The sequence below is a fragment of the Typopeltis vanoorti genome, chromosome 3 (genome assembly GCF_054136105.1).
Source record: "Typopeltis vanoorti isolate ZY-2024b chromosome 3, IOZ_Tvanoo_1.0, whole genome shotgun sequence".
Classification (NCBI taxonomy): domain Eukaryota; kingdom Metazoa; phylum Arthropoda; class Arachnida; order Uropygi; family Thelyphonidae; genus Typopeltis; species Typopeltis vanoorti.
The window spans coordinates 168604187-168630210 of record NC_143551.1 but is presented as its reverse complement, the minus strand read 5'-3'; the positions used below and the strand labels follow the sequence as shown (position 1 = coordinate 168630210).

At 34.5% G+C, this 26024-nt stretch overlaps 1 protein-coding gene and 1 non-coding gene across 2 annotated transcripts in view; both read right to left on the bottom strand.

Moving 5' to 3' along the window:
• LOC150108734 (dual specificity calcium/calmodulin-dependent 3',5'-cyclic nucleotide phosphodiesterase 1A-like) overlaps positions 1 to 26024 on the bottom strand; it is a 663448-nt gene that overhangs the window by 464675 nt on the left and 172749 nt on the right. The window lies entirely within an intron of this gene.
• LOC150108735 (small nucleolar RNA SNORA17) lies at positions 15995 to 16120 on the bottom strand. The gene has a single exon (XR_016548168.1). It is a non-coding gene; the product is annotated as a small nucleolar RNA SNORA17 (small nucleolar RNA).

Genomic DNA, 26024 nt, shown 5'->3' with positions numbered 1-26024 from the left:
CCTTCCTCAGGTATTCATAAAGTACAATAATAGTAATAACAATGAAGTATCTAAAAAAACTGGAAATTATAGGTAAAAATTGCCACGCATAATTGATACATAAAAAACATTGTATTTTTTCAAGTTGTTCTAACAGGCCTGCCATTGTTTATTGCAAGTATGAGTGCAGGCTCACGTGACCGCCAATATTGAATAACGGCAGCATGGCTATCTGGGATCTTATAACTCAAGTTGTTGTTTAAGTGGACAGGGTTCAGCAGGATTTCCCTTGATTCTACAATTTTTCTTTCAAACTCATCATCACAGCGAAAAATATTTTCTGATCTATCCCAGCAAACGGAGTGGCTTTGTTGGTCATCATTAGGATTATTTGAAAAACGAACATGACTGGATAACGCAGTTGCATGTGATCTTTTGTAAGAGATGGCTCTCTTATGCTCTTCTATACGTTGTTCAATAGATTTGCTAGTTTGTCCAAAATAAGGAATAATGCAATCGCACTATAATTTATACACACCTGGATATTTTAGGTTGTGATGAGGAGGCTTTGGATGGCTGATTAGAGAACGGATTTTAGGAAGTATGGTGAAGAACGTCCTGATATTGTATTTTTAAAGGACTTTAGCTAGTTGTTTAGAGACTGTACTAATATATGGAATGGAGATGCTACCTTTAAAATTAATAGATTCTGTTGTGTACTGCCTAGGAGGATCCAGAAGAAATTTCTTAATCGTTTTATCAGAGTATCCATTTTGTTTAAAGATAAGCGTGAGGTGATTTATTTCTCTTTGTAGTTCATCTGGTTCATTCAAGAGAGAGCGTGCTCTGTGTCCTAAGGTAGATATAGTTCCAAGTTTTTGTGGTGAAAATGATGAGAAAGATTATTCAGATATCTATTGGTATGAGTAGGTTTTCTGTATATAGAGATTTTTAATCTTTCAGAGAATCGTGTAAGCATGACATCCAGGAAAGGTAAGGAGTTATTATTTTCTAGATCAGCATTAAATTTTATATTAGGATGTTGGATGTTTAGATGATGAAGAAAATCTATGGGAGATGTGTGCCCGTGATTCCAAATAATGAAAATATCATTCAACATATCGTTTCCAAACTTTTGGTTTAAATGAGAAGGAAGGTATGGCTTTCGTTTCAAAATCTTCAAGGAAGATGTTAGCTAGAACTGGGGATAAAGGATTGCCCATTGCCAGGCCTTGTTTTTGTTGGTAAACGGAGTCCTGATATCTGAAGTAATTAGAATGAATGCAATGTTTTAATAACGTAAACATCTTTTTGGATAATTTGCCCTTTAGTAATGTAAGTCCCTTGTCTGTTGGAACGTTAGTAAATAAAGATATAATGTCAAAACTTCCGGGCGGAAGTCCGCGCGGTTAGCCTAGTGGTTATGCGCTTCGCAACCATATGCCTGGGGAAGGAGTGTCCTAGTTTCGATTCCCGTCGGTGACGTGAGGAGCTGAAGGATCTTCCTCAGCCATAGCCAAGTTAGCCAGTCTTGGGCGTGGACAGCAGGGTTTTTCCCCAGTTTATTCTGGGGTTTTTCATCCCGCAAAGCAGACAAACTGGCCTTGAGAACTTAACACTACAGGCCATAGGATATACCGGGGCATAGGGCTGACCACCTTATCCTGTAAGTGGAGTGAGGTCCGATGATCAGTGGACCCTCGACACCGCAAGGTAAAATAGGGTATAAAGAAGATGAGATGTCAAAACTTCCTAGAATGTCACTTTCATTGATGGGAATATCTTTCATATGAGAAACAAAATCTGTGGTGTTTTTGATGAAAGATGAAGATTTATTGGAGAAACACTTGAGGTACTTTGCTAGATATTTGAAAAGTTTATACGTAGGTGAGTCAATTCCTTCCACAATTGGGCGAATAGGGATAAACAACGTGAAAAAATACAACGTTTTTTATGTATCAATTATGTGTGGCAATTCTTACCTGTAATACCAGTTTGTTTAGATACTTCAATGTTTATTACTATTCTTTTATGAATACCTGAGGAAAGCTGTTATAAGCCTAAACTAGTTGTATTATTCTCATTAAAATCTTCATAAGTTATCTCGGTTTTTAAGTCATTAAATCTATGTTTTAAAATGTATCACAACAACCGAGTAAAAGCCTATGATCACATCTATAGCCTAAATGACGAGGCGTCTCTGATTAACATATCAAGGAATTTTAAAAAAAACATTGAAGAAAATAGGATTAAAAATAATCAGGTTAGTTTTCCTCAAACGTTGGAAGTTCCATACAGTTTTTCTCAATTCCATCTCTTTTCAAGAAACTATAACTACGGAACGCGCTAAAAGAATTTATCATAAAGCTAAGATAGATCCATCTTAGATCCTCAGCGAAAGAATTTCAGACACAAAACGTTGTTTAGCTTTTTTGATAAGCACTAAAAGATCTTTAACTCAAAAACTTGAAGAAATTATGGATAATGTTAACTTACATGATTTTATCATTAACAGTGAAGCACAAGCCACACAAAACAAGAATAAATATACTCTTATCAGGAAATTTAATAATCTAAAAAGGAATCAAAACAGATCTGGTCACAGTGAAGCCCGTATTAATCCTGAAAAAGTTGTAGTGAATAAATCCTCTCATATTTTAACGGATGCGGAAACGGATATTCTTAGCAAAGGTCTCAATTTCATTCCCTCACCAAAATTTATCCCTAAAGAATCTCTTTTTACAAAAATAGAAAAGACAAGTTCTCTCATTTCTAATCATTTGGCGAAACGAAACTTCTTCTTAGTGAATCGATTTTCATTATCAAGAATGCTAAACCTACAACAGATAATATTTCTCTGGCTGAAAGACAAGCCCTAAAAATCTAAAAGAGAACAGTAACATTATTATTTTACCTGCGGATAAAGGCAATTCCACGGTCATCCTCAACTCTGAAGATTACCACAACAAAATGCTTCAATTACTTGAAGATAATTCGACATATTTAATTCTTCAGGAAGATCCTACAAGAGAATTACAAAACCGTACAAACAACTTGTTAAAGAATACGAGTGAACTTCCTCATAATGTTCGCCTCTCTTTACGCTCTCGACATCCTCTTATCCCACGCATCTATGGAGTTCCCAAAATACATAAAGAAAACATCACTCTTCGCCCAATTGTGGAAGGAATTGACTCACCTACGTATAAACTTTCCAAATATCTAGCAAAGTACCTCAAGTGTGTCTCCAATAAATCTTCATCTTTCATCAAAAACACCACAGATTTTGTTTCTCATATGAAAGATATTCCCATCAATGAAAATGACATTCTAGGAAGTTTTGACATTATATCTTTATTTACTAACGTTCCAACAGACGAGGGACTTACATTACTAAAGGACAAATTATCCCAAAAGATGTTTACTTTATTAAAACATTGCATTCATTCTGGTTACTTCAGATATCAGGACTCCGTTTACCAACAAAAACAAGGCCTGGCAATGGGCAATCCTTTGTCCCCAGTTCTAGCCAACATCTTCCTTGAAGATTTTGAAACGAAAGCCATACCTTCCTTCTCATTTAAACCAAAAGTTTGGAAACGATATGTTGAATGATATTTTCATTATTTGGAATCACGGGCACACGTCTCTCATAGATTTTCTTTATCATCTAAACATCCAACATCCTAATATAAAATTTAATGCTGATCTAGAAAATAATAACTCCTTACCTTTCCTGGATGTCATGCTTACACGATTCTCTGAAAGATTAAAATCTTTATATACAGAAAACCTACGCATACCAATAGATATCTGCATAATCTTTCTCATCATTTTCCACCACAAAAACTTGGAACTATATCTACCTTAGGACACAGAGCACGCTCTCTCTTGAATGAATCAGATGAACTACAAAAAGGAATAAATCACCTCACTCTTATTTTTAAACAAAATGGATACTCTGAAAAAACAATTAAAAAATTTCTTCTGGATCCTCCTAGGCAGTGTACAACAGAAACTATTAATTTTAAAAGGTAGCATCTCCATTCCATACATTAGCACAGTCTCTAAAAAATTAGCTAAAGTCCTTTAAAAATATAATATCAGGACGTTCTTCACCACACTTCCTAAAATCCGTTCTTTAATCAGTCATCCAAAGCCTACTCATCACAACCTAAAATATCCAGGTATATATAAATTATGGTGCGATTGCAATATCCCTTATTTTGGACAAACTAACAAATCTATTGAACAACGTATAGAAGAGCATAAGAGAGACATCTCTTACAATAGATCTCATGCAAACTGCGTTATCTAGTCATGTTCGTTTTTCAAATAATCCTAATGATGATCAACAAAGCCACTCCGTTTGCTGGGATAGATCAGAAAATATTTTTCGCTGTGATGATGAGTTTGAGAAAAAAATTGTAGAATCAAGGGAAATCCTGCTGAACCCTGTCCACTTGAACAACAACTTGAGTTATAATGGCTATCTGGGATGTTATAACATCCAAGTTATATTATAACATCCAATGTTATAACACACACACACACACACACACACACACACACACACACACACACACACACACACACACATATATATATATATATATATATATATGGATGTTTGTGATTATTTCATCAATTCTGTATGAGCTAATGGAAATATTGGATGTGAATGATATCGTCTTAAATATGTGTATAGGGTCCGCGTCTTTCTTTTTCTTCTATTCTTTTCTTTCTTTTACCCAGTGAGTGATAATGAAATATAACAGTGGCTTGTTATTAATGACAGGGTGCACAATATTTCTATTATTAATCGTATTATTTGACAAAAGAACTAAGTATTTGTGTGTGTGTGTGTGTATATATATATATATATATATATATGATTCAAAGCAGATTATGAATGATTCAGTATTTTTAATGTATTTCCATACTAAAATCCGGGTGCGAAATCTACAATATCCATCCTGACCTCCTATTAAGCAGCATATAAATGCTTATTCTATAAAATAGTGATAAATTAATTGACATTATTAAACCCTTTTCGCACTGCTTTTCTCCTGTATAAAATCATGTCGAAGAATACGGTGGTTTTGCATTTTTATTGAAAAGCGAAAAATTTGATTTTCAAAATAAGGCTTAAATGCCAAAGTTCTTTCAGTATTATTGATTCGCATAGTTCTGCCCAATAAAATAAAGTCTCGGTAGAAGTTAAATCGCAAACATGCGTGAAGAAAAGCGTTACCTTTTCCATCAACTGAACGTCTGTAGTTAAACTTTTAATAAAATGGCAGCAACTGTTCAAAATATTTTAATCGCGTGAATGAACGACTGACGTAATATTCACCAGCGCGAAATTCCTGATATTTAATAATTAGAATGACGCGTACATCACTCTCTCTTGCGCCACGTGATATCGCTAGGTTGTAAGATATTCGCAGCGATGTACTAAATATGTCAGCTTATTTGATTAACAGATGCTTTTAAAATGATGGAAATTATTGAGCATTTGCTATTGTAATCGTTTGAAGATAGCTCAGTATGGATTTCCAACTCGATGTTAACAAGGTCAGGGCGTGTCCAAGTTAGAAATATCTCGAGAGCCATTATTATGTGATGTATGTCTACTGCAGGTAATTGTAAATGCGATATTCTGGAGTTATTAATAGTGAAATGATGAGAAGTTAGTTGCAAACATAGTTTGTATTTTTTTTTCTTATAAGTAAAAAAGGAAACAAAATTGATGGGGACTGCGCTACTTTTATTTTTTTTTTAAAAATCAATCGACATCTACTTCAAACAGTATATTCTAGTAGACAAATAAAACGAATAAATGATGTGTATTGTTACTGATCTTTCGTTTTGCAAAACAAACTGAAAGAACCCCCCATAATTAACACTCATAATATAATAATGCGATAGCCTACGTTTATCTGATGACCAAAAGGTTTTGAATTTGAATCATAAGAATTTCAGTGCATTTTTAGTTTTGACAAAAATATGCTTATTCTAAGTGTTTTCCAGTGAATAAATTAAACCTGATGCATTATTTTCCTGTATTCTATAAGTAGTCGATAAATGAGTAATATCAACGTGCATATTAAGAATTTCAAATAAAGTGTGACAGATATCTATCATTTGATAACGTATTTTAGAATATTTTTAAAATACAAATAAAAATAACATATTCATTAAGTAGAGTTTAATACTATAACGATTCCCATGAAGTGTTTATTCGCAAATTTATTGCATTATGGAAACTTTACTACTACGAATTTTTTTTATATTCAACATAAAGACAATTTGATCAAGATATCTTCATAACACGAGAGAGGTTGTTATTATTGTCGTTTTGGATATACGACAAAAGTAACCGAAGCCAAGAGGCTGGTGTATTGTCTGTTATTGGCGTGTGTTCTTCTGATCAGTTTGCAGGATTTGAGAAAGGAAAACTCTGTCACCTCCTTATGAGACTGCCTACACCCCCTTCAGTTGAAACACGCCGAAAGGTTCTTCATAAATTATATATTTAGTTTAACCTTTATCCAAGTGTAAGCAAACAAAGTTTGCACCGGAAATATGTTCAGGACTGGGACAACTCGTAGCAAAAGTGGACTAAGTTCTGATCATTTGCCTTAGTATCCCATAATGCAAAGCACATCTCCTTGCAGACATGCATAATGCTATGCATTATTGGAAGGGTCATACGTGTCTGCCAGGAGGTATGCTTTGCATTATGGGATACTAAGGAAAGTGATCAGAACTCAGCCCACCTTTGCCACGAGTTGTCCCAGTCCTGAAGATACTTCAGGTGCAAACTTTGTTTGCTTACACTTGGATAAAGAATTAAACTAAATATATATAGTCTAACCAAGTGGAAAAACTTCCAACAAAGGTTCTTCATGTTCTAGTCTCACGCGAGTGCAACCCACATCTTTACGGCCGAAAGGTATCGCCAATACCGAAAGAGTCACCAACGTCCTCAGTGGAGCATCAAAATCGAAAATCATAAGATAGCACACTTTTGTTTACATCGATGGAAGCTCCAAAGGATGCATATCATGATTGAAAATACATCATTTCTAATATTATCAGTGACGATATTTTACAATAAAGAAGAGGCCTGCATTCGTGAATAAATTTGCGAGTGATTTTTACTAGAAACTAATTACTAGGCAATTCTGATTTTAGAGACTGTGTAGATCATTAAGTATTGACGGTGCCTACTGGATGGACAACACCTGCGTTCGAATATAGTGTGAACGCGAGGAAGTTTTATAAGTTTTTTTAACTGTTAGCCAGTCTCATAAGGGAGGATTAGAAGATTTTTTTTCCAGGAAACGTTTCATACCCTGAAAGAGACAAGCAGAGAAGAAGAAGAACGCTCTCTCTCTCTCTCTCTCTCTCTCTCTCTCTCTCACACACACACACACACATGCATTTTGGATAAAATATTCAATAGGTAGAGGACTAACAAATCAAAGTTATGGAAGCCAGGGACATTGTACTCCCCCACCTCTCTTGAGCCTTAAGGGAATGTACACATCGGTGTACATTCCCTTAAGACTTTTTGCTTAACTTTTTGCCTAATTGACTAACTTTTTGCCTTATTCGTAAAAATTTGTGTATCACATCTAATGCTGAAACATCGAAAAATGGATGTTATTTAATATTCCTTTATAAAATTTAATGTCGCAAATGTTTATAAAAATACATATTTTATATTAAACCACATCCATCTGCAAAGTTTTTCTTAGAATATGTTAGGGCAAAAGGGGAGAGAAGATACATTTATGCTTACTTGTTTTCCCTCTATGTTTTTTTACCCGCATCGATTTACAATGTTCTGGATACACATGAAAAGGTTTTCCTATTTAAATATGCATCATGGAAAGATAGCTGATATATAAAGTTAGATGTTTCCATTTTCATTTCATGAGCACGTGACCGTTTGTTGTATATCGCTGATTATTTAAGTCCGTTCAATTTGTTTATAGTAACAAACTTTAAAATCGAATGTGTTTCGGATGAATAATCCTTAAACTATTCCGCAGAGTGAAATTTCATTCTGAAAGATGAACTCCAAATAATACCAGCGAATCACGTTAAAAATCGACTTTGAGAGAGAGAGAGAGAGAGAGAAAAGAGAGAACGTAACTCAATGAATTCAATGTTTGTCCGGAAATCCACAGATAATAGCTTACTTCACTGTTAAGCAAACGCTCCCGGTTTTTATACAAAAATAACTCTGTTCACTCGAGGAATTCAAGAGGATAGAGAGAAAGAGAGAGAGAGAGAGAGAGAGAGAGAGAGAGAGAGAGAGAGAGAGAGAGAGAGAGAGAGAGAGAGAGAGAGAGAAAGAGTCAGCTGCTATTGTTCGGAGTTGTCCTGGTGCTATTTGCCACGTCTAACAAAATGACGCATTCTAAGTGCAACCAAATTGAAGCAAGCGTTTAACAACGCGAACTACTTCAACTGGGACGTGTGTTTATTGGAAGACTTCTCTTTAATCCGATTTTCAGATGTTCGGAAGATATAATACAAACTTAATGATCTGAGGGAAAGAGCTGACACTTCTTTTGAAAAGATCACTACTAGAACTTACAGGAAGTTCGTTATTTCTCTTTAATACCCCTTCTCTAATTTAGAGATTCTTTTTTATTTTAAACATTTCTGTGGACAAATGACGTCTCTCTCTCTCTCTGTAGTAAGAAAATTCAGAAAACTACAACAGAAGTTTACATTTTCTAAAATATTCTTTCCATTAATGAAAATCAATGATAAATAAAAATACTACCGAAAAAAACTAACAACATTTAATGGCACTTTTTTTATATTTTGACTCACTTTGGTGCTTCAATACCAATAAGGAAAATTCCAGAAACTACAGAAGAGAAGACCTTTAAGTTTAAATTTTATAAAATATTCTTGCTATGTGATAACCAAAAATACCAACAGGATAAAAATAATTGATGCGGAACTCTCTAATTATGAACACAAATAGCACTTTTTTTTCTAGACGGGGAAGGGAGAGAGAAAATAATATTATATTATCTGAATATTTTATTCATCATAAAATTATGAGATCATTACAGATAAAACAGAAGTTTTGTTTGCAACGGATTTTTTTCCGCTTTCCTTCCTAATGTCGAAATATGTTGATGAACAACTTCTGTTCCATTCAATGTAGATACCACCCTATCGAATTTATACCCTGGTTTAAATACGACAGGGGTCTAATTTGATTAAATTCGTTTCTAGTGTATAAATGAATAAGTAATTGTCTTCCTTTGACATCCTATTCATCACAGTTTTGCGATTATTACGTCCTAAAAGGTTCCTCAAATATTCCTTTAAGCTGCAGTCAGTTTCTTTTTAAGGAACCGACGCCATAGAGGGAGCAATATATGGAAAGCAAGAGGATGAGAAACCACATTGTTCTTCGTCCAAATCAGATAAACAGATAAACGAGTGTCAGTCGGTGTCAATGGAGAAGACACAAGTTTCGAGAATCTTCCCTTAACTACTTATGGAAACGTTTATAACATTGGTCAGGATTCCAATCTTTTATGATCAGTTCAAAGCTCGAAAACCTCAAATGATATTCATGATGTACAGATAAACTGAAACCAAAGTACTGTATTCTTAATGTCAGCTCATGAGTTTAATCCAATGCAATAAAAATCATGAATTTAAAGTACGAAAATAAAAATAAAAATTTATATAACTTGCATTTTAATTCATTCTGTGTTGGGATCAAATACGCGATTCAAAAATCTGTTTCTTCACTGCTACTTCATTTCCAAATACTACTTTGAACATTCGAGAGATCTTACCATCAGTTTTTAAATCGAGTTTTTTTTAAAGACGACTTGTTCCAAAACAGTTTGCCGTTTGACATTATTAATTTCGAAAACCGCAGTGCACGATAAACAACTGAGAACTTAAAACCACTTTACATGAAAATGCCTTTAACTACATGGGAAACATATGGAGGATACTCCTCTGTATCCACTTTTATACAATAATATTTGGTAGACTGAACAGAAAAGTATAAATTGTCATCAATGAGGTCTAGCAATGAGGGTGTTCAAATAGTTCATGATGTACAGATAAACTTAAAATATACATAGTATTTGTAACTATTTTATATAATAAACCAGAATTTAGTAATAATGAAAATCGCGAAGTCCGATGAGTTATTAAAATGGTCATCAGACTTTCTTCGAGTCCATGAAGGATTCATCACTGATACTGGGACATCAACCCTGCTCACACATTTCACTCAGCGAATATTGTGGCAACTTGAGAAGGATTACGAATCGTGTGCTGGTACTTTTGAAGAGACTGTTCGTTTAATACCAACTAAAATGTGTTTCTGATTCTGGTCAATTTTAAACCTTTAATAAGAATCGGACACCCTTCTCGAAATAATGGATGGTCCACAACTGCTCTTTATACATATAGTATAATTTAATTATTATTCTCCTTTGAAGAGCCATTCAACAGAATACAGTTTATATGATTTCGTATACTATGAAATCAATATTTTCAATAGACTTCATAGCAATCAATATTATTTTCATGCTATACATTTTTTAATAACGACAAGGTATTTAAAGAAAGCTAATTGTAATTTAAATCTACTAGACCATAAATGGGAGCTTATTGATTTATCGAGGAATCGAAGAATTCATTTTAATCGTTATACTTCTAAGACTTCATTCCGAAGCCATGAGGCTAGTAAATGAACTTTGGTTTAGTTCCAATGGCTAAACATAAATTACTACTTTTTATATATAACAAAAGTATTGTATTCTTAATGTTAGCTCATGATTTTAATCCAATGCAATAAAAATTATAAATTTAAAGTACAAAAATAAAAAGAAAATTTATATAACTTGCATTTTAATTCTTTCAACAAGAACAATTCAAAAAATAAAGTAAGAACTGGATAACGTTCTTTCTACCTCAAAATTCCACTAGAAAACATTCGTTCATGGTGGGTGGGATTACGATGAGATTTAAATAATCATTAATTTCCTAATATTTTTAATTCCACGTTCTAAGTTCCAACGGCAACATTGGAGATACGTTAAGGGAATGAGAAATTATATGAACAAGTTCACTTACTTGCAGACGACCTAACAGATTTCATTTCCAATGTGGTGTTCGGAGACAAACCTTAGAGTCCTGCATACTACGTCACTGGGGAATTGTAGTAAAATTCCCAATTCACTTAAAACAATTTTAAACTTGTCCATTAAAATTTTATCACTCCTTGAAATCTTTTGGACATTGGTAGAAAGTTCGTCACCTATCTTTATAGGCTATTACACACTAAGTAAAAGTGAATTTAGCATCTATTTGACGCAAAGGACGTTTATGAGCTATAATACAGTTATTATGAAAAATGTTATTATGGAAAATATCGAAGGAAAATGAAGTTGAAATTAAGTTCCTCATTCAGTTTATAGTCAAAAGATATAGAATAAAATCTGATGGGTTCGATATTGTATTTGATTATACAAACAAATAACTTTCTCTGCCTGAGCTCTGTTGAGATATGGACGTACGGATAATAAGCAATTAGGAATATAAATTATCCTTATAGTCCTTATAAAGAATGGCTTAAAGGGGCGAAGCAAGAATGCTTTTCATCTTCCCCGTTATCTGTAGAGGACAGTGTAGGGATTAGGTGTTATTGAGCTATTAAAGCTCTGATCATGGCAGGAGGGTAACAGCAATAGCCGAGTCTCAGTTAGAACTCATTGGCTACAGCACTGCCATCCATTACCCTCCAAGGGTATTCATATTCAGTGAACCATTTACCTAGGAATATAAATTCCTTATAAGGACTGGCTTGAAGGGGCGAAGCAATAATGCTTTTTATCTTCCCCGTTATCTGTGGAGGACAGTGTAGGGATAAGGTGTTATTGAGCTATTAAAGCTCAGATCATGGCAGGAGGGTAACAGCAATAGCCGAGGCTCAGTTAAAACTTCATTGGCTACAGCATTGCTCTAGGAATCTTCCCCGTTATCTGTAGAGGACAGTGTAGGGATAACGTGTTATTGAGTTATTAAAGCTCTGATCATGGCAGGAGGGTAACAGCAATGCCGAGCCTCAGTTAGAACTTCATTGGCTACAGCATTGCTCTAGGAATATAAATTCAGTGTCAACTATAATATAAGTGATATAATAATAATAATAAAATTAGGTGTTCTTTAAAAATGCAATTTTTCTGCCGAATACATCTTATAATTTTAACGATCCTATAAGAATCTTCAAATAAATATGGGTTTGTTAAAATATTTATAAATATATTAACAATTTAAATGTATGTACATCAGCTATATTAATAAGTAGGCTTTAAAATGCAATAAATGTAATTTATTAATAACGCCAATGAATTTTAAATAGTTTATGCATAAATGTATTTACTCATTGGATTTATTAATACATTTAATTAATAAATATATTAGAATATATTAATAAAATGAGCTATGTAGGTTAGTGGTACCCTTTCATGGCTAACTAAAACATCGCCTATTATCTGGTGTACGTGATAATGCGCTCGGCCTCGACGATGGCAGAGGCTGGCTGCCTTCATGCACTCAAAGAAACAATTGTATTTTGACTTCAAATGTTTCCTGTTTCATCCAGGCTAAGTTTGGATCTCAAACGTCTAATTTCTAAGGGACTTTCAATTGGAAATATCTGCTTTATGAGCACATTCGGAATCTATAAATAATTATAACGATTTGTAACTAGAACTGACTTAGTCAAACGCAGTAGGTATTTCTTTTTCTGTTTTTTAATTTTATTTTAATTTTATTTTTTCCCAGTTTTCTTTTTCTCTTTTTTTCTTTTTCTTTTTTTTTTTTTTGAAAAACTTTGGTTTCGTTCTAAAAAATAAACCAGCCAGTGAACACACAGAATTTATAGACGATATGCTCGAATTATCTCACCTGCCTCGGCCTTTATTATAAATCATCCAATCCACACAGTTTACAAGAATATATGATCTTTTGCTTTCTTTTTATATGCATAATAGATTTAGGACGTTTCATGTTCAAGTAAGACACGGAAATAATGTCTAAAAAACTTTTATTTCGAAGACGCTCTTTTACCCGGAAATAAAGACAAAACTATTGTTGGATACAAAATGAAAGATTACCAACTGAGTGAAAGGTTAACACGTATCGATTGCTGGATGAAATATTTATTTGATTCTATTTTTGTGATGCGCTATGAAAATTCATGAGATTTCTGACGTCACGCTTTCGAAGGTAGTTACTACGTGAAGGACCTATAAAGCACTCATTTGGAGCAGATGCTAATAAAAGGGTATCATTATATTACCGTATTAATAATATCCCATTTGAAAAAAAAAAATGAATATGAAACTTACTCCATAAAAAGCTGTAAATTAAAATGCTCGTTCGTATATCAAGAAATAAGCAAAGTCGAATTTAATTTATTTACTGGTTTCTACAATCTCATTAGGAAAACCATTTTCTTCATCGCATTTTATTGTATAGTGACAACATTCAATATTACAGTTGAAACTATGACCGTTTTGAAAATGTAACCAAAAAAGTACATCCTTCTGGCTAATTTTGCTATTGAAATCATCTAATGCAGTGTTTCAACCTGATTATTGTTTATTATAGTGTTTACTATCGATTGATGTTAGTAGGAATCGTAATCATTAACGATTAACATTTCTGGCATAAAGGGTGAAGCAAAATGCTTTTCACACTCCCCGCTATCTGATAGGGAAACAGTGAGTGGAAAGATATATGAGCCAATTCTCGACCTGAGCGGGCTCGAAGATTAAACATCAGGATTGGAGTTTAATATGGCTTTTGGTCTTTTATGTTTGAAGTAATCCGTTGCTTCGTAATTTGCAGTTAGTTGAACCAATTTGTTGGAGTGTACAGATGCTTTTGAAAAGAAATTTGTTGCTATAGTTTGCAGGAAAGCATCTGTATTCTCACAGCCGCAAAACCAAGCGTTGGAAGAACGCGCGAAGTAACAGCAATTTTTAGTTTTATAGTACACTAATAAAATGGGAAAAGGAGTGTCAAGAACTCACTTTCCCACAGAGCGAAAACCTCCCTCCCTAAAATACCATACATCCATCACTGGTTCGTAGCGGGTGGGGCCTACTTCCATCAGACCTCGTGCATTTTTCATGCAGAGGGGGAGACAGTAGGTTTCAAACTGCGTCAACTCCAGTGCAATGTGAGTTTCCTGAAAAACCTTATATTAAATAAAATTCAACCAAGTACAGCAGCCTAAAATAATACGTCCTTTGTATAGGTGAAATGGGCTCTAAAAATAAGACGACCCCGAAAGATCGCCTAACTCAGCGTTGTTCCGCTCAGCGACTGGCTCACCCCATCACCGAGAAAAATTTCTCAGCATTAGCAGGCTCACCCCACCACCAAGCAGAGCCATAATCTCAGCGGTGGCCCCACTCAGAGTGGGGCCACCGCTGAGATTATGGCAAAAACCTACCCCCAAGCAGAGCCTCTCAAATCAGAGCCAGAGTAGCACCGGTTTCGACCTTATTGTATTGAAGTATTGTCAGTGGGAGCCTGACCCAGAAGTGGTACGTCCAGTCACATCAAAAGTTAATCACCGAATTCAAATCGTAATCATTTCATTTTTTTGAATAAAAAAAAAAATCAGCTAACGCCTTTTTATTCCCGTATACGGGGAGTAGGCGAGGCCATTTAGCCCTATCTAACTTTTGGGGACTGAGTGGGCAGTTCAATCCCCACTGGTACCCAATCAGAGACAGATGGCCCAAAGCTATCACTAATTCAGCGGTACGCAGTGAAGAAAGACGGCTCAAATGTGCCGCCATCTCGTGGTCCCTAACCCTAACACAATATATTTAATGTCTGAAATAACGTGGGTTCTACGGTCGATTTTCTTGAGTTTACAGGACGAAAAACCCGATTTTCCGGGAGGAAAAACCTGCTTGCCCGTGCCAGAGATCGACTAACTCGGGAACCGGTCGAAAAAAGGCTTAGAAAAATTTCCTCTAGTCGCCGACTAGAAACCAAGTCTTCCTTCGTGCGGCCAAGCGCCGTGGTTGGCAAACGCCACATCCACTGAGCTACACAGGCTCCTTTGAATAAAAAGCAGTTTATAATTAAAAATAAAAGGTGTTGCAGATAGAACTAGTTTAAGGATAAAAATTATTTCATATAGTAAATTCTCTCAAGTAAGCTGATGAAATATTAGATAGTCCATACAATTATTTACAAATAACACAAAATAATGTCATTTAAAGCTTAATTTTGTATTTCAAGAACGATTGATATCTGAAACAATGTTACGTTTGTTACGTTATGCAGAAAACTCCACCGAGTAGCGGTACTTTTGCTGAGTTTGTCAAAAAGTTATAATGAGCTTTGTTAAATTTCATACGATCAAAGCAGCGTTACTGTCATCTTATTGTGATACGTTTTACACATTTCTCCATGCAAATCGTCTGATTGAAACAAGAATTGGAAATGGCTCACATAATTTATAAGGACTCCAAATACCAAATACTAAAAAAAACCTCTTACATTTAAGTGCTTATACAGTTTATGAAACGGAGCTAAATTTCAAGAATAAAAACCATCCCTTATTTCGTAAATATAAAGAAAATGTACATTCCTAATTTCGTTACAAGTTTCGCTTTGTGACTTTATTTTTGCCGAATTACTTGGGCTACGCAGATCTGACTGAATTTCCTTCATATTGAATTTTGAAGATTAGTTACTTAGCAACAGTACGGCTTCTTTGTATACACTGTAAAGTTTGAAGCCTTCCTTTGCTTTAGTAATTGAATTTTAACATCGTCATTATTATGACCTTTAAGTAGATGCAACTGTGTATTTCAGGTGCACTGTATTATTGGGCAAATTATATGTAATAAATAATTATATGTTATATATATATATATATATATATATATATATATATATATATGTTAAAGATACCAAGCTATTTTAAACCTGGTTTTACTCCATTTCCCAAGTAAGCAAACAGACAAACAAGTCAAGTTTACGCCTGCCAGTGTTGCAAGTCTAGCTGATCAGCTAGACTTGCAACACTTGCAGGCGCAAACTTGACTTGTTTGTCTGTTTGCTTACTTGGGAAATGGAGTAAAACCAGGTTTAAAATAGCTTGGTATATTTAACATTTATTATACCCAAGGTAAAATACTTTCTATATATATATATATGGTTTGGTCTCTAAAAGAGAGTCTAGCTCTTAAATCACCCTTGGTACTAATATACTATTGCTTTATAACTTTTCGTGAATGGAATTCACATAAAAATGCGGCATTTTCCATGCGGAGACATTTTTCACATGCGTGTTATTTAGGAACATTAAGAGAAATGGCGACAGCGATACGATCAATATTGCATTTTTATTAAGATATAAACCTCTCCGCCTACATGACAGCATTAGTCTACACTGTAAACTTTCCAAGCGTTTCCGCCAAATTATTATCATAAATTACGATCATCACTTCACCTGTGGTCTAGCACTGTTCAAACAATGGCTTTTGCTCCTGCGTGACTCATGCATGTTAACTCATCTAACAAGAATACTTCACATTGTTTTCTGTGAACATTTGCTTGACGTCCCATTTTGGCATTTTCTTTCAACAATTGCGGTCCTACAAAGGACACACTATGGTGTCCTTTGACTAAAGAAGTCAAAGGACACCATAGTGTGAGGAATAAACAGCCTGCATCAACAAGTTGTAAATTTCGGGACCGAAATTCATCGCAGCGAAAGGACCTCCTTTCGCTGCGATGACTGTAGAAATCCTACGGGACATATTTTCCACAAGCGTATGATGGGAATGTATTGGAATTTTTTCCTGTAGATATGTAATGAGGTCCTGGATATTGTATTGTTGTGGAGCGGATGTCCCTTAATCTCATCAGGCGTTCCAGTTCATCTCACAGATGTTCAATGGATTAAACTTTGGGTTCTGTGAAGGTCAGTCGAGTTTGGTGACGTTCATGTCCACAAATCTCGCTGTTACAGCAGTAGTCTGATGACTAGTTCATTGTCCAAAATGTTGAGATACCTCTCGGAGTTCAATGCTCGTGGAACTAGAAACAGAGGTCAGAGGCCAAACGAGAAAAAATAGGATCATACCATACCATTACACTAGTACCTCCAGAGTTCATCGTTAGGGTTACATACCCTAGTAAGAAACGTTCACTAGGCATCTGCCACACCTACACCGGTCCATCCACTCGGGAAGAGTGTAGTGTAGTGTGTTACGTCGCTCCATAACACAGCTTTCCAAGCTTCCACGTCCCGCTGTACACGCTCTTTGCACCACTGAAGACGACGCTGCATATTGGTTCGGGTAATGTGGGGTTTACATATTGCGGTCCTACCTTGGAAACCCATGTTTTGATCCTCAGTTTTGATCCTCAATTTTTCAGTTTTGAAAACCCAAGGTAGGACCATGGGTTTCCAAGGTCCTACCTTGGAAACCCATGTTTTGATCCTCAGTTTTGAATGCGACAGGTAATACAAATCCTCAGATTTGTATTACCTGTCGGCAATAGACTGAAGTTCTGGATTTTTACATATTATCCTTCATAGCATCCTACGATCGCGTTCGGTGAGTGTGCTAGGTCGCCAACTGCGGGTAGCACTTGCAGATCACTTCGTGCTCTTCCATCTCAGTATGATATCACTGATTGTTGACCTGGGGTTCCCATTTTGTCAACAGTTTGCCGAACAGTCTGCCTTGCAAAATGGCATCCTATCATAATGCCTCTTTCAAACTCCGTCAGTTCCCTTCTTGCAGCCATTTCTCCCCAACCCAATTTCACTGACTTGAGAGCATCATATTCCTCCAATTTATCCCGCTATAAACACGTGACTCGTTACATGGCACGATGCACCTTGCCCATGGGGGAGGGTGTCCGTTGACTTCTTTTAAAGCAGTATATATAGATGTATAAATAATTTTAACAACAAGTTTTGAGGGCTTTTCAGAATGTCAGATATTTAAAGGCTTTCCAAATATATTCGGAAGCATTTTATAAAAATTGAAATTCTAGTTCTCATAAGAATAATTAGCTGGGGGAAGAATACTGCAGAGGGTCATACTCATTAATTCAATTCATTTATTGAGTAAAGAATGGAAGAGATAAAGTTAGAATATAATGTCATATTATGCAAACTTTAGAAGTAATTCAGAGCCAATTAAAACATGAAATGATGTATTTGTAAACGTTTTATTATTATGGATGTCATTTGCCTGATTTCAAAGCTGTACGGTGTGCGAAACATGCACATTTTCATACTGTATTCAGACAATAGCAGAAAGAGTTTATACATCGTCTCTCGCTCGCTCTTTCTTGTTCCTTAAGTACAATTTAGTTATTGTAGCAACTGAGAAGTGTTTTGGCGCTAGTTTCTATTACAGATGATGAATAAAAGAGCAGCACGTAACACCGGTTATTTAAAATGAACTACCCACTGTGAATATTTCATTCTTGGAAACCACCAGATGTGCATGGAGAAAAGAAAAGTGTTAGTGCCCTTTGTTCACGGTTCAGGTAGGAAACTCATCATTACCATCTGTTCTTCCTCCATAGATTCATGGTTCAGACTAATATACGGACTGCCAAGGCTAACTACTTGCTTCATAGCAAAACAACTCTTCGCCTCCAACTGATAATGTTAACAACAGTATAGAAATATATGGCAGGTGCCTTTTCGTTGATTTGTTTGGCTATGTAGCTGGATAAACCTCGCTGCATGAAGGAACAACATAAAAATTATTCATATTTAGTTATATTATTGAAGGAGCAACATATTTGGAAGTAACTAGCCAGAAATTTACGACGATGATAACGGAAGCTTATTGACTCTACTGCTAATTAATGTTATTGCAGTGTTTTGATTAATAGCTTGGTAGGGTGTTAATGTGAGCTATCTATAATAGCTTAGGCCTCTTGGGAAAAGAGATCACAATATAATTAAATGGTAGCTTAGTGAACTTCCGCGGAGAGGCACAATTAGCCATTTAATGTGTAATTATAGTTAGAAGTATGAGAGAATAGACTTCATACAGCGGACGAAAAATTTTTTTTTTTCATAAACAAATTAACCGAAGATTAATCAGGTGTTCTGTTCTCAAAACAGCCATAAGAGCATCTTGTGGTTGCTGAAAACTCATCATCCAGTAAAGCAATTTAAAAGAAAATTATTTATTTTCATAATAGAAATAATAATTATAAAAATAATTAAATGGATGTAGATTATGCACAGCTAAAAATTAAATTCATTTGGAAAACAACGATAAATGCAATGAATAGCAGATTAATTGCGTGTTGGAAATATTTCATGGGAGAAATATTCATCACATGTCACCCCTGTGAACTCCGTAACTCAGTCAGGACGGATGATGCGCTTGTTTAAAAAGACCTAAGTTCGAATCCTGTCTAAGACGCAAAGAAACATTTATGAGGGTGAGTCAACCAGTCTCATAGTCGGGTGTTTCCGGTCTTTCCAACCAATAAAAAAGTTTTCCAACAAGAAAATCTGTCAGAAGAATAGCGAAATAATGCAGATATAAAAGATTACAAAATTATCCTATTCTATCGGATCTGGTTTCGAAGGCCTGTGGCTCTACGGGTGCATTCTGTTTTATGCTTAAGCGTAAAACAGAATACACAAGTGATCATCATCAATACTTCTAACAGTTATTTAAGCGCTAATGGCTTTCCACATAGCTTAGAATTCGTACTCGTAATTCAAGGATAAAGCCGTTAGCCCTGTATCTATAAGAATTATTTGCCTGTAAATTGTGTGTGTTCTCCTAGCCGGTTTGCCTGATTGCAGGAAGAAAAACCCTAGCTTATAGGAGAAAATTCTGCTACTCCACTGAGATTAGCTAACTTACCTTCAGTTAGATCGCAAATATTACCGATAATTATTTTCAGCTTTGAGTGTTTTTAAGACGAACTTCGATTAGAAGGCGGTGATTTCAAATAAGTCAAAGAGGGAGAAGGGGGAGCCAGAGAGAGAGAGAGAGAGAGAGAGAGAGAGAGAGAGAGAGAGAGAGAGAGAGAGAGAGAGGGGGGGGGATTAATAACACATCAAAAGGTACTATAACAATAACTGAACTATTTTTATAACCTTCGTTTATCAGCTAAGGCAGTTTTCTCTATTGCGGAACATTTTTCTGGGAGTTAATCTGTTAAGTCCAGATTGCACATGATGGATCACTCATAAGATTAACAGCAACAACAAAAATAAATCTTTAGATTCTTTGCAGATAAATAGATTCCAATTTTGGTATCCAATTAAATCGCTGTTAATACGTTATTCCAGTAACACACGCACACACAGTGTCACAAAAACCTGTTTCCTTTCCCAAGAGGCTTATCTGAATGATCAATTAGGTATATCGCAGCTGTAAGTTAACTTCTACTGTTTCGTACAGGGGAGGTTTTATAAAGTAGCTACATGATCGACATTAGCCTCCTCGGCATTATTAAAAAGGCTCAAAGAGGATAACATATTCCAATAAGAGCTGTCTGTTTATCCTTTTTTTTATTATTTTTCACTAAAAGTCATTAGAAAAATTATGCGTTTTCCCATGCCTTCTAAAACATTTAGAAATATAGGAGGAGCTAAAGAACAATAGTTGATTAACGTATTTTAGTTAACATTAAAATAATTTAAATGTCATTTTTCTTTTATAATTTTAATACCTTTCAACTTTTAATGCATGACTTCAAAACATCTCCCGTCCCAGCCTATCCCATCTTTCTTTCGTGTAAGGTTAATGGCTACTCGAGTACAAATAACCCGACTTCTTAAAACCCTATTTACTTATCATGATAGGAAGAACGGTTAATCTTATCTGCATTATCTGTGCTCTGCACGTGTTCTGGTGATGTCTTTCAGGATAAAACAAAATGGCTGTCTGTGACCACAATATTCTTCAGTCCAAAAAGATGCTTGCGCAGGGATAGTTATCCTACGAAGCTAGTATAACTTGAAGGCTAAGTCTGAGTTTGTGTTCAGAAGTTAGTTTGTAAGTTTTTCGGGAGGAGTTGGTAAATAATCTATTTCTGGAGAAACCACCGTGTAATTTCGGAATGTATCAAATAACTTTATGATATAGTACCAATAAGTGAAACACAAGAGCATCCCATTAGTATTTTCATTTTTTTGTTAAGATCTCGTGCATTTTATAACTGAAAGAAAAGAAAAAAGACATTAATTGTTGAATACTCAAGTATATTCTGCTGCATTTCACTAACTCTGCCATCATATACGAATAATATCATCGTTGTTTGTAGATAGTAAAGAAAACATGTTGGGAATTGCATTGCAAGATAATTTATATTTTAAATTATTCAAAAATTATTGAAGTTTTTTTTCCTGAACGTTATTGTTCTGTAATAGTTCCTGACAATTACTGTACGTGAATGGGAAATTCTTGCCTTCCACTCCCTTTCCGATACAAAACATACATAAATAATTTTCCTGTTCAATATATTCAGAACTATTCATCGAGCAATAACTGAAGGAATTGCAATCCTTGCCTTGAATGTGATAAAATCCACAGCATGTCTATCGAGATCCTCGATGGCTCGAAGAAGCATCCTAACAGAGTTGAATGATACCAGTAACAACCTGACTTAAAGATACAGAATTCCTGGTATAGCTGATGAAATAAGCCTGTAATCCAGACTGACGCCTTAAAGCGAATGACCAGTGAATGGACAATGTACTCGAATCTACTTAGTAAGCTGTGTTGCTCAAGTTACGCTCTTAATTCAGCAATGTGGGCTCTTATTGATGTATGTCTCATGAAAATTAATGCGAGTGGTTCACACTTTGTTTACTCTGCTTCCAAATGTGTTTGTGTTTAGATTTTACCCTGTTTATTATTGCAATACAGAGTTTCCTTAATCCCAGAATTTGGATCCTTGATTCAGCATGGTTTGTTTAAGTCGACAAACATTATTTGGATTAGTGATTTCCAGAAGACTGAATTAACTAATTTGTTGGACGGAAAGGAATAGACACACATACACACACACAAACAGAGAGAGAGAGAGAGAGAGAGAGAGAGAGGCAAACGAATAAATCACATTATGTGCGCAACTGCCTTTTGCGGTATAAAAACTATCTTTAAATGTATATATACGATCGTCCGAATCTGTGCAGCTTTTACTTTAAACTCTCAATTTAAAAACAAGTTGATTGTGATGGTACGGATCGTACTCTGACTTCGTATTTTATTAATATATTTTATTATTATTTATATAATTATGCTTTTACTTCTTTTCGTATCTAAATTCCTTCAGATACGATTGTCCAAAATAATGGCAGATTTAGAATGTTTGATAAGGAAGAATTTAAGGATATGAGACGAGTATGTTTTCATTATTATATGCAGTTGTATTCAGGCTGGTTTGTCTATATGGAGAAGGAATATCCTCAATTTTAGATAGGGAAAAGGTCCTGCAACTATCGAATGAGACTAAATCATATCCATTTCCACTTGAGAAAGAAAAACAACTTGTAAATTTTTGCTTCCATGGTGCGATGTTCGAAACGAGGTCTTTTAACCACCAAAGAATATTCGTTTTTTTTAATTGTGCAACACACAAAAACAATCTTCTAAAGTATTGATATGAAAGTTCATTATAAGCGGCCATACTATTAACATGAAGCGACAACTTAACTCTCATGAACGTGGGTTCTTTCAACACGGGACAGTTTTAAATACATTTTCAAGAGCAATTCACTAGGATTATTGTTACAAACAAAATCATGAAATCTTCCTTCTTCAGATTGTTTTTTACAAGTAACGGCTATAGAAAAAAATTACTAACCGATCGTGAAACAACTTAGAATAACGATTTGAGAGTGAAACCATAAAAAGGATTCTAAAATCTCTTCGGGTTCTATGACTACTTCATCCGCGTGTTTTCTGTACTATTTATCTTTTTGCGCTGTCGCAGGTGATAATCTCTTTTATCCTTGAACTGCTAACCTTTGAAGGAAAAAAAAGTAATTGAACGTTTGAAAGAAGCTTGTCTTTCATTATTAACTTCTTTAGACTTCTGATCCCAAAATCCTCGGTGGCAAGTTGCCTAAAGTCGAGGAAATCGAAAAACAGGAGTGTTTCGTTAGAGAGGAAAATTATCGCATATTGACCCGGGGATAAAGAAAACTATCTCCAAGGCAGTGATTCGTTTTGTAATGTGTACTTAATAATGCTATTGAGAAAGAAAGAAGGGGTAGTACAGAGTATTATTGTTTGTCACATGCATATTTTTCATGCTGTAGATATCATATGTGATAATTGTTCACGATTTTAATCTTAGAAATATTAATAATAATGTTTAAAATAACAGCTTTTTTTAAAAATAACTTTTAAAATAATATTCTTAAAATGTTCTTAAAATTATTTTAAAACGATGCTTTTTAAAATAATGTTTTTGTAATATTTTTAAAACTGTTTTGAACACAATGTGTAAAATAATGTCTAAAGAATATTTTGTTTTATTTTCGGGCAATTTTAAGACTTTAGGAAGTGCTTTAACCCTCGTTAGATTCTACGCTTTGTTAGAGGAAGTGTAGTTGGCTGATCATATTTGCTTTTTGGTGGCAACTCTTTTTCTAGCAGAGTTGTTAAAAGATTTAATTATTATGGAGAATGTAAGCAGTTTTTAATAGGAGGTACATTAGAAATGAAATAAGATTGTGTGTCTGGGACAGATATGGTGTATTTTTATATAAGAAAATTGATCGTTGAATCCCATCGTCTAGAATGTCTGAGAGAAATCAAGAAGCTTTAGTGTTTTATCTTTAAATTTTCTCCTTTTTAGACTCAATCACAATCATACATTTTTTCAGGTCCGTTTTCTATATTAGTATGACCTAACAAGGTTAATCGCAATCCAGTTCAATTAAAATACAGTGAACAGTATATTGTTTTTATGATGGGGTGAGATAACCAAGGTTATTGGGAAAATCACACGGGTTTCTTGTGGGAAAATAACAGCCAATTACAACAAACTCTGATTATTCTTAGACTTTGTTTAGTAGATTAATAGCATCAGTTTTCCTTCCAACACTGTTGAAAAAAGTCCATATCACAGGAATTTGTAATTTGCTATTCCAGTCTGAAAATTAGTAAACTGGGTTAGTCTCATTTTTGTAATATAAGGTTTATTCGGAATATTTCGCTAATGTTCATTAAACATATTTGAAAAATTTAATGTACATTTTAATATTTAGATGGAAGCGTTAGGGGTTTTAATCATATTTTCATATCCATCTTCTTCTTATTTTTTTTCATATGAAAGAAACAGCTTAAATGAATCGAGCAGAAATGCGAAACGACAGCTCTAAGAGTAACATTATTGCTGTAGCGACACGTCAAGCGAAATTTTAATTATTCAGGAATGCAAGACTGAAACATCAACAATAAACTATGTTTCATTGTCACAGTGATCTGCTTTAGGCGTACCTCATTAATATAGTCTTGCAGTTTTCATTATATCTTTCTCTTGATTCCCAGTTGACGCGGTAATCGCTTGCATACTAAAGTTATGAATAATTGAAATACTGTTTCCCAAGTGTGTTTTGCATTCATACTTTATATAATTTTATTTATTCTGTCTGGTAACTCCCAATCTTCTTCTTTGCTTCCGCCACTCTTCGCTCAAATGGAAAATTGTCTGTCTAACGACTCCATTTAGAATTTCATAAAAACACGCAAAATGGAGATGGATATTTTGTTGTACTGTGCAACCGTAGTAAGATTTGATAATGTAAACAAGTTTACATTTGTAATTCTGTAGAGGGAATAGTATAATAAATAATAAAACTTATGGCATATTAAGCTTATAAAATTGTATAACTAACTGTATTAATAATGACAAAACAGATTGTTATCACTTAGCAATGTGATAAAAACCAACTAAACCAAAAATATAGAGCAAAGAAGCCAAAAAATAAGTTTGGTAAGACAACAAGTCTTTTAACAATCTCATCAGACATCTTGAATAGTATCATATCGGAGAGAGTGCTTTGAATAACTTTAGTAATGAAACTTGAACGCATACGGTAGTATTTGTTTTCGTAAAAACCGAAATACTCAATGCAATACGCAATTCGAGTGCAAACATTTTGAAACTCGTACTGTATGCAACTAAATAATTATGAGATTGTGTTAAGCGCTCTCTTATAAGACTGTGTTTATTTAACATGTGAATTCACCATAGTGTAGTAATTTCGACCGTCAACCAGTAGTGGGGTGGGGTTGAGACTGATTTGACGAGAGATGTTTTTATTGATTTCAGTTATACTTGAACAGATTTACTCTCAAAACGATGTCAAATTACAATAACCTCTTCCTGGTTTAATGATTAAGTTTGGCTTCGAAATCGTTGTTAAAATTTGTGTTTCAATTCGTCCATTTAATTACGAAATCAGGCGAAAAAATCGATGTCTATATGCAAATGTTGAAAATACAATGAAAATTTAAATATAATACAATGCAAATGTTGAAAATAGTTCACTTGTTGGATGTAATTGTACAAGAAACGCACTTTGTGCTATTAGGAAATGTACCTGGTATATCTGAACAAATATTTATTTATTTATTCACCATACGATGCCCATTATGTTGGGCGTGAAATACAACCAGGTGTTCTTTAATGGACACCTTTCAAGCTTCTATACATGAAGCATGAAAGCCATATCAGTTATAAGCTGTTGGAAGATATATTACATTGGTACTTTATAGATACTTGTGATCTTTTTATATAGTACTTGAATGTAGAAAATGTAAGATATTCCTTGTGGAATTTCGCTGCGTATATAAATATGCAATTTTTGGTCTGTAGGAAACTTTCATGATATCTGCACAATATGCTAACACAAAGCGCAAATAGGAATCTTATTTAGAATTATTTGCGATGATCTTTCTCATGATGCAGTATATTAAAAG